This window comes from Anabrus simplex, chromosome 6, assembly GCF_040414725.1.
Source record: "Anabrus simplex isolate iqAnaSimp1 chromosome 6, ASM4041472v1, whole genome shotgun sequence".
NCBI classification, from domain to species: Eukaryota; Metazoa; Arthropoda; class Insecta; order Orthoptera; family Tettigoniidae; genus Anabrus; species Anabrus simplex.
The window spans coordinates 253,308,359-253,318,874 of record NC_090270.1 but is presented as its reverse complement, the minus strand read 5'-3'; the positions used below and the strand labels follow the sequence as shown (position 1 = coordinate 253,318,874).

The window sequence follows — 10,516 nt, the reverse complement described above, 5'->3', positions numbered from 1 at the left end:
GCAGTGCATTCTACTGGAACATATTATAAACAAACTTGAACATAGATATTCTTGAAGTACATATTAATTCAGAATTAAGACATTTATTGGAAAGTATATTTATGCAAGGTAAATTTATTTCAAGAAATATATTATTTTCCAGGCAACAATAATAATTTTAAACACATATCTTCAATGAATTCCTCCCTAATAAAACTAAAATGTTAATATACTCGTATATTTCTAGCAATTACGAATATTTAAATATTTACATGATCTTTCGTAAATCACTCTGGTCTCCCTTCAAATCGCATAAATCTTTCGCCTTTTACTAAAGATTTCCGTGGAGGGGGACACTTGATGAGTCTATAACCAATTTTTGTGACGGCTTAACCATAGTGTTAAGCCAACAAGTAAACTAAACAATATGAATTATCCATAAAACATCTTACCGCAGATAACACCACGCTGCCTAAATACTAGTGATGAGCGGTACCGTGACTTATGAGTCACAGCGTGATTTGATATCGGTGATTTTTAGTCGTGACGTGATCACAATCACCGCATCGTCCGTGCTGCTTGTTATTTGTAGCTTGTGATCAAGAGAATGCCTTGTTATTGTGACTAGGCTATCTCTGTGTAAACATTTATAAGAAAATCAGCCACCTAAGTTTTGCATTTAATAAACAGCCTACATTTTGGTTGCATTACAGACACGGTCGTTGCCAATTTACTTCTAGGCGTACAAACATAATCATTTTAATTTTGTTTCATTTTTCGTTATTCCTGCAGTGTTTACAAATATATCCCTTGCCCCCGTTTTTTTTAATTGCGGGGTTATTGGGATATTTACAGCTGTGTTACTATGTGCTATTTACAATACATGGTTATTTACAATGCATTGATGGTTACAGGGTTATTTACAATACCTTGTTGTTTACAGAGTTGTTTACAGTCCATTTGTTGGTGATAGAATTATTTACAATGTTGATCAGTGCATTTACAGTGTTGGTTTTCCAGATATTTACATTATGGTTATTTACAATTGTGTTGTTTGATGATTTTGCAAGATTTTCGTTGGTGGTGGTTTGTATGTACTGCTTCTGAAACATAGAAAGAATGTGTTAAACATAGGCTTTATCATTTGACATACATTCTGGTATTGGGGAGGAGGTTGCCGGGGGCTCTTTAGGTGATGTGGTTGCTTTACCTGTGGTGTGAGGGGGTGGGATTTTGCGGGGTTGGGGGCTTATGGGGTGGGGTTTCACGTCACAGCTTCTTTTTTCTTATTCTTATGTGGCACCCTCATCGGGTTGGGGGAGGGACCGGTAAAGATGGAACGGGGTTTGGGTGAAGTGGGGGCTGGGGGGTGGGTCTCCTCGAAGGAGTTGGTTAAGGGTTGGGTTATCTCGGTTTTAAGGCTCGGCGGTAGGATCGCTGGAACTGTGTGAGGACATAGGAATCTACGGGTGGGAAGGGGAATATTGCGAGTAGGTCGACCGTGGAGTATCGGAAGGGGAGTCGGAGGGCGTGACGGACTGTGCGGCGTTCTATAGATAGTAAGGGGTGATAAAGGTTCGGGTGAGAGTTGGCAGCGGCCGACCAGGTGATGAGGCCGTAGGTGATTGCAGGGCGAAAGAAGGCTTTGTAGGTGAGGAGAAGTAGTGAGGATTTTAGACCCCACCTGGTCCCGGCTAGGCGGCGCACTAGCCGAGCTCGGCCGGCAGTCTTGGTTTTTAGGTGATGGAAATGGGGGCGGAAGGTGAGGTGTTGGTCGAAGAGGATACCAAGGTATTTTAGGGTGGGTTGTGTGCGAATAGGGGATCTGCGGATTCGGAGTTGGAGGTTGTCCGGGTTGCGGGATACACTGGTTTTTCCCCGTCTACGCCTGAAGAGGATGGACTGGGTTTTTTCTGGATTAAGTTTTAGGTGCCACCGGTCGCACCATGTTAGGAAGGTGTTAAGGTAGGGTTGGACTGAGCGGTTAATGGCTTGGACTGCGTGTAGGGGGGCTACGATGGCGGTATCATCGGCGAACTGGAGAAGTTGGATGGGTGGAGGTGGTTGGGGGATATCGGCCACAAATAGGATAAATAGGAGTGGGGAGAGGGGTGAGCCTTGCGGGACTCCTAATGTGAGGGGGAAGGAGGGTGACAGTTGGTTCCTAACTGATATTTGGGTTGATCGATTTGTGAGGTAGGAGGCAATGACGCGAACGTAGGAGGTGGGGAGGGCAAAGAATCGGAGCTTGAATAGGAGGGCGGGGTGTCAGACGGAGTCAAAGGCTAGCTGGAAGTCAAAGGTGATTAGGAGGGTAGGGCGGGCTCGGTTGAAATTGTTAGCCGTGGTTTGGATGAGTCGGAGGAGTTGGTCTTTGGTGGAAAGTTTTGGGCGGACGCCGAACTGGGATGATGGGAGTAAGTGATGGGATTGCAGGTGGGGGTGGAGGCGACGGACTAGGATTTTATCTAGGACTGTAATGAGGAGTTACGAAACTGAAAGTGGCGAAGATAATTGCCTGGTTATACATAAGAAGACTAGACCCAGACACCACCGAGGCCGATATTGTAGACTACCTAAGAGAAAACGAAGTGAAGGGTAGAATTTACTGTGATATCGTTAATGAGAAATCCGGTTCAAGAGCATTCAAAATAGGGATTCCAATGATTGATCTTGAGAGAGTTCACAAAAGTTCCTTCTGGCCTTCTAGCGTGTTCTGCTGGCCCTTTCGGCAACCCTGGAAGTTTAGAGGCTTGCAGCAACGCTATTAACATCATGAACTGGAATGTTGAAGGATTAAGAGGTGCCCTGTACCTACTGACGAAGAACATAACAGTAAAGTACGATATCTGCGTATTGACAGAAACCTTCATCATAGAACATAATAGCATCATTATACCAGGATTCTACCACTACGAGGTAACAGCAAAAATGCCCGGAGGAAGAGGAAGACCATCAGGAGGAGTCTCAGTATTGGTTAAACCCCATCTCTCCCCCTGTAAACAGCTAATGAGAGAAGATGACATACTCGTCGTACGGACTAAGATTGGAGTAATTTTGGCAGCGTATTTCAACCCCGAATGCTCTGCAATGGATATTGTTGACAGTCTCGGCATAGCTTTGAACAAGATAAAAAAAGATGAGAGAATTATATTAGCAGGCGATCTAAACTGTGCCATAGATAAGCAAAAAGGGAAAACCGGAGAAGTTATGGAGTTCCTACAATCACAAGGCCTAAAGCTGCTAAACCGACAATCCGACTGGACGTATGTCTGCCCAAACGGAGGGACTACTATAGATCTCATCTTTACTAAGGGATTCAAGATAGTTGGCCCGGCTAAACCAGTTTGCTCAGAAGAAGCCGTCGTGAGAAAACACATCCCGGTCAGCACAAAGATCATCTCAAGTATAAGCGAGACTAAAGAAGAAATGAAAGACAACACACTTGGCAAGAAAATTGACATTGAGCAAGTAAAGGCTGAGGCTACTCAAAAACGATATATCGAGAACTTGATAGAGAAGGAAAATTTAGACGAAGCAGCTCTCTCCCTAGAAAGACTCCTTAACGCAGCGGTATTACCGCGATCTGAAAGGAAAGGAAAACCCTGGTTTGACAAAGAGTGTTACTTACAAAGAAAACAAACGATAGTCACTCCACAAGGCTAAGAATATAAAAACTACAGAAGTACTCGAGGAATATAGAGCCAAAAGAACGGTGTACAAAAAGCTCTTGAAAAAGAAAATAAGTGACAACATCGAAAGAGAAAAACAGAAAATTATAGAGGAAGCCAAGAGGGATCCATATAAAGCCCTACGCCCCAAAGAAAGAAGATTCCAGCCAAACATACCGACGGAAACTTGGGAGGAGCATCTGCGCAAGGTCATCTGCTCGAAGGAAACCAGGCCTTAGTTCAGACAGTCAGAGGTCTGTCATGAGCCCCAGCCTTTGACAACAGAAGAAGTAAGTTGGGCCATCAGTAAAGCTAAGCAAAACAGGGCTCCAGGTACAGATGGTATTAGGAATGAGCATATTCAAGAGACAGAGACAGAAACTATATCTATATGGACTGCTCTGCTTAATAAGTGTTTAGAACTAGGCAGAATACCAACACAATGGAAGAAATCCACAATAAAGCCTTTATACAAAGGTAAAGGAGATACAGACAACCCTAACTCCTACAGAGGAGTAGCCTTAGAGTCGACAGGCCTAAAATTGCTAACAAGAGTCCTGACCAAGCGAATAGAGGGAATGATAGATCCATTGCTACCCGAGGAACAGTTCGGGTTCAGAAAAGGAAAGTCCACTGTCATGGCTATGGAAAATCTGCTAGGACACATCAAATCTACATTAGAAACACCAGGAGGAAAACTCTACGTGATTTTGTAGACTAATCCTAGTCAAGAAGCTGGAGAAATTGACCGGAAGATCTAATATCACAACGCTTATATCAAATATATTAGCGGAAAATTATTTGCAAATGGACGATGGGATAGGCGTATCAGAGTGGATACCACAGAAAATAGGGGTCCTCCAAGGAGATCCACTGAGTCCAATCTTGTTTAACGCCTTCACATGCGATGTAAGGGTAAAGATAAAAGAAAGTACCAATGCGAAAATGTATATCTACGCGGATGACATGGCGATCGCTTCAGAGAACATCGATGAACTGCAACGAGCTATGAACCTACTCGTGGAATGGGCAGAAGAAAGTAAAATCTGCATAAACGAGGACAAAACAGAAATGATGATTTTCAGGAAGGGCGGTAAATTCGCGGAGGCTGACCAAATAATGTGTAGAGGATCGCGTCTAAGAAGAGTAAATCATTTCAAATATCTAGGGCTAACTCTGCAAACAAGTGGGCATTGCTTCCGAATACACATCAGATCCAGGATGGTTGCTGCGATCAGAGCAATGAACGACATAGGGAATATTACCCTTATTGCAGTAGAGACAGCTATGCAGCTATTTAAGGCAAAGGTAATACCGGTGCTGACATATGGTCTCGAACTCATAGGAGAGTACCTTACTTATAAACAACTGGAGGAACTGGAGAAAATCAAAGCTCGCTACCTCAAAAGGCCAAGTAATATCTGGTGGCTTGTACACATTAACTATTGTCAAGTTTTCAATGTTAACTGTAGTAGTAAAAAATGTCATTTTCAGAATTTACTGATAGTAATTGGTAATTTGTTATATCATTCCTGACATAAGTTGCAAGGCCATAATTTTGATGATAGTTAGACGCTACCAATTTAAAGCCTGGAATTTTCCCCCTACTCTGTAACTGTAGTTCGTCTGCTGTGTGTGTTTCTTGAAGCACGATGATATCAACTGCATATTTCAGTGCAATCCTGGAAAGATACTCGCATTTCGCTCGACTAACCCCTTCAATATTCAATTGACAAATGCGCAGCGATGGTCCAATTCTACGAACTTGAAGGTCCTGAAAAGGACCACACCTCTCCTTCTTGTTCGCTCTTTGACCGAGAGGTCGTTTCCGACAGTTCGGTCTCATCTTATCACCGTTGCTTTCTTAGCACCAGCCGGGGGACACGTGTAGGGCAGTGTAGTGGTTAAACCTACGGACGTGAAGCATCAAGATATTACGCACACTGAACATCAACGACTGAAATCAAGGAAACCACCCTGGCGTACAGCAATGGATCTTGAAAGAACCTCTTTTCATGTTAACAGTTCATGGAAAGCCTAGTGGGATAAGAACTGGACAAGGCAGATGTGGTTATCTGTTGTGCAAATGGGGTTGGACTAGGTCTGCAGATTGTGACTGTGGTGCATCTTCTCAGTCAATTCACCACATTGTTGCTGACTGCCCAATTAGAGCTTTCAAAGGAACGCTGATGGACATTCACCGCACATCGGATGAAGCAGTTGATTGGGTCAAAATGCTAGACCTAGAGTTATAGTATTGTACGGACTTGTGACTACGCACATTTACCCTGAACTATATACATGTGTGTACATAGATTCATCATACGATAAATAAATAATAACCTCAAAAGGGTCCTGGGAGTATGAAAGTCAACCCGATCGCGGTTGGTATATGAGCTATGAGCTAACGAGGGAAACGTACCTGATAGAGGACCTTCGGAACGAGCTGATACTGCCAGTTATTGCGGCATACGAGAAGCTTCTACAAGATCTGAAAGCTAAGGAAATGGAAATTTGGGATCCTTCTAAACTACCGAAGCTATGATGGACAGAAGGTGGATGGGTACGCATTACCAGCTCCGCCACATCGCTACAAGAATGGCGGTCCATGGTTTCCAACGACATTAAAAATACACTGACTGAAAGAGCAAATGCAACACCAAGAAGGAGTGGTCAGAACTTTATGCCAATTGCAGGGTAGACTGACGTCACTGAGGTATGCTCATGATGTGAAATGCGCCGCTGTGCTGCGCACGTAGCGAACGATAAATGGGACACGGCGTTGGCGAATGGCTCACTTCGTACCGTGATTTCTCAGCCGACAGTCATTGTAGAACGTGTTGTCGTGTGCCACAGGACACGTGTATAGCTAAGAATGCCAGGTCGCCGTCAACGGAGGCATTTCCAGCAGACAGACGACTTTACGAGGGGTATGGTGATCGGGCTGAGAAGGGCAGGTTGGTCGCTTCGTCAAATCGCAGCCGATACCCATAGGGATGTGTCCACGGTGCAGCGCCTGTGGCGAAGATGGTTGGCGCAGGGACATGTGGCACGTGCGAGGGGTCCAGGCGCAGCCCGAGTGACGTCAGCACGCGAGGATCGGCGCATCCGGCGCCAAGCGGTGGCAGCCCCGCACGCCACGTCAACCGCCATTCTTCAGCATGTGCAAGACACCCTGGCTGTTCCAATATCGACCAGAACAATTTCCCGTCGATTGGTTGAAGGAGGCCTGCACTCCCGGCGTCCGCTCAGAAGACTACCAATGACTCCACACTCCACAGCATAAACGTGCACGCCTGGCATGGTGCCGGGCTAGAGCGACTTGGATGAGGGAATGGCGGAACGTCGTGTTCTCCGATGAGTCACGCTTCTGTTCTGTCAGTGATAGTCACCGCAGACGAGTGTGGCGTCGGCGTGGAGAAAGGTCAAATCCGGCAGTAACTGTGGAGCGCCCTACCGCTAGACAACGCGGCATCATGGTTTGGGGCGCTATTGCGTATGATTCCACGTCACCCCCAATTCGTATTCAAGGCACGTTAAATGCCCACCGCTACGTGCAGCATGTGCTGCGGCCGGTGGTACTCCCGTACCTTCAGGGGCTGCCCAATGCTCTGTTTCAGCAGGATAATGCCCGCCCACACACTGCTCGCATCTCCCAACAGGTTCTACGAGGTGTACAGATGCTTCCGTGGCCAGCGTACTCTCCGGATCTCTCACCAATCGAACACGTGTGGGATCTCATTGGACGCCGTTTGCAAACTCTGCCCCAGCCTCGTACGGACGACCAACTGTGGCAAATGGTTGACAGAGAATGGAGAACCATCCCTCAGGACACCATCCACACTCTTATTGACTCTGTACCTCGACGTGTTTCTGCGTGCATCGCCGCTCGCGGTGGTCCTACATCCTACTGAGTCGAAGCCGTGCGCATTGTGTAACCTGCATATCGGTTTGAAATAAACATCAATTATTCGTCCGTGCCGTCTCTGTTTTGTCCCCAACTTTCATCCCTTTCGAACCACTCCTTCTTGGTGTTGCATTTGCTCTGTCAGTCAGTGTATCTTTAATGTCGTTGATGGTTTCCATTTTAAGTTCTGCTCAGAGAAGAAATTCCATGACCCAAGTGATCAGTGTGTGTGCAAGCTCTGTGGTCAAATCTGCGGGCGGTATCATATACAGGAATGCTCCGAGAGAAAGTGCTCAATTAGTGAATTTGTGAAAGCCTGATAGTGATAGTGATTTCTGCCCGAACTAAACAGGTGTGGATGTATATATATCATTGTATTCTTGTTTTATGGCCAGTGGCTGCATGAAAACATTATTATTATTAAATCGCGATCACTCCATGTGTGATTTGTGCTGGACATAGCGAGAGCAAAACAGGATTTTCTCTGGATACTCCGGTTCTCCCTGCCATATTTAATTCCAACAAGACACTCGATTAACATTTCATCTATCAGTAGTGATGGGCGAATGATACGGAAGTTCGAGTCGGCCCGATGCCGTATCGAACCTGTTCGCACTGTCAGGCGACACCACACATCGACTAAGCGTAGCGCGGACGAACCATTCGGTGGTGGTGGTGATTATTGTTTTAAGAGGAAGTACAACTAGGCAACCATCCTCTATATAACACTAATCAGTGGGAAAAATGGGAGGGGTCCGACACTTCGAAAAATGAAGATATCGGCCAAAGTAAGACAAGGGCCACGAAGGGCGTGAAAATGAAAGACTCCCTAGCCCTCGCAAACCTAATAGCGTCGGGGTCGGAAAAGAACAAGAGTTGACCAAGGGAGGTCAGATAGGATAGATGAAAGTGAGGAGCCTGACACAAGTAAGTGGAAGCAATGCCAGGACTCAGCTAAGGGCCCCGTGGTCGCCAACCCACGCTCCAAAGTTCAGAGCCCCTGAGACCCCTTTCAGTCGCCTCTTACGACAGGCAGGGGATACCGTGGGTGTTATTCTACCGCCCCCACCCACAGGGGTTACGGACCATTCGTCGTATTAGACTACTACTAGGTACACTCAGTATATTTATGTGTGTGGGGTGGTGAACACAACGCTCTCTGTGAATGGAAAGAGCATTATTTTAAGTATTTCTGGCAGTACGAACAACAGATTGGTAAAAGCAATTTTATGGGTAGCTATTTATTTCGTTAATATGTACCTTTGCATTTTACATTTTGTCTGCTCTTCAGAAATGCGTTTCTGTATAACTTTGCCGTGTTTTGCAGGCTTAATGTTGTTAATCATTACTTTCAAGTACCGATAGGTAACATGTTTTTCGTATGCTACGAGTCATTATTTGCTCATTAATAATTAGTATTACATTATTATAATAGACGAATTTGTTATTACTGCAAACAATGGCCGGTAGAGAAAGGTCATGGACTTGGGACTATTTTGAAGAGCTTCCAGACAAACGAGTAAAATGCACACGATGTAATAAGATATTAAAAAACGATAGTAACAATACATCGACGATGATAAGACACTTAAAAATTCATAACCTTCGTCCTTCGTCGAATGATACCATTTCAAATGAGGGGGAGACACCTCCACATAATACGACGTCGACATATGCAGGTAAAATATTCTTAATAGGCTCCGTTTTGTTTTCATGAATAACACAGTGGACGGCCTCTCGCAGAAAGGCTCAGAATGTCCGCCTGGGCAGGATCTACAAAGTTACTCTACTGTTGAGGTATACAGTTTATACCGATTTTTCGTGCGTAAGCATTACGTTATGAAACCATCAATTTATTCATTGATTGGCAATTAGTCCGCCTCTGTGGTGTAGTGGTTAGTGTGATTAGCTGCCACCCGCGGAGGCCCGGGTTCGATTCCCGGCTCTGCCACGAAATTTGAAAAGTGGTACGAGGGCTGGAACGGGGTCCACTCAGCCTCGGTAGGTCAACTGAGTAGAGGTGGGTTCGATTCGCACCTCAGTCATCCTCGAAATGGTTTTCCATGGTTTTCCACTTCTCCTCCAGGCTATTGCCGGGATGGTACCTAACTTAAGAGCACGGCCGCTTCCTTCCCTCTTCCTTGTCTATCCCTTCCAAACTTCCCATCCTCTCGTAGAGCCCCTGTTCAGCATAGCAGGAAAGGCCGCCTGGTAAAGGTACTGGTCATCCTCCCCAGTTGTATCCCCCGACCCAGAGTCTGAAGCTCCAGGACACAGCCCTTGAGGCGGTGGAGGTGGGATCCTTCGGTGAGTCCGAGGTAAAAACTGACCCTGAAGGGTAAACAGATTAAGACGAAGGAGAAGAAGAAAAAGATGGGAAAGAAAGAAAACGATGCCGAAAACCGAAAAAGTAGTTAGTGGGTCGCCAAGCCATTAACGAACAATGGAGTTCTTTACTTCTATGGCCATGGCCCCAAACAAGAAATAAACACCCCTTACATCCTCGCTTTAAAGCGCTGGGGATATCGGGCTGGAAAAGTACTACGCCCAAGAAAGAATAATAATTTCATTGGCTTTACGTCCCACTAACAACTTTTACGGTTTTCGGAGACGCCAAGGTGCCGGAAGTTAGACCCGCAGGAGTTCTTTTGCGTGCCATTAAATCTATCGACACGAGGCTGACATATTTGAGCTAGTGATGGGCAACGATCCCCGTGTTCGAGCGGGATCGAGCCGACCCGATACGCGCCGAGGTTCGAGCCTGTTCGAAGCAAGCTCGAGCAGTTACGTCATCTGTTCGAGCAGCTCGAGCCGGGCTCAAGCACATCACTATCTATCAGTCATTCATCATTGTCCCAGAGGAGTGCGACAGGCTACGGCAGCCGGCACATTTCCTATCTTCGCCGCTGGATAGCCCAATCGCCGTCGAATGATTGGAAACAGGCTGTGGATTTTTATT

General features: G+C 45.8%; 1 non-coding gene across 1 annotated transcript; it reads left to right on the top strand.

Annotated features, from left to right (window-relative positions):
• The first annotated feature begins 266 nt into the window (after positions 1-266).
• Positions 267-384, top strand: LOC136876592 (U5 spliceosomal RNA). The gene has a single exon (XR_010860624.1). It is a non-coding gene; the product is annotated as a U5 spliceosomal RNA (small nuclear RNA).
• The last annotated feature ends 10,132 nt before the right edge of the window (positions 385-10,516 follow it).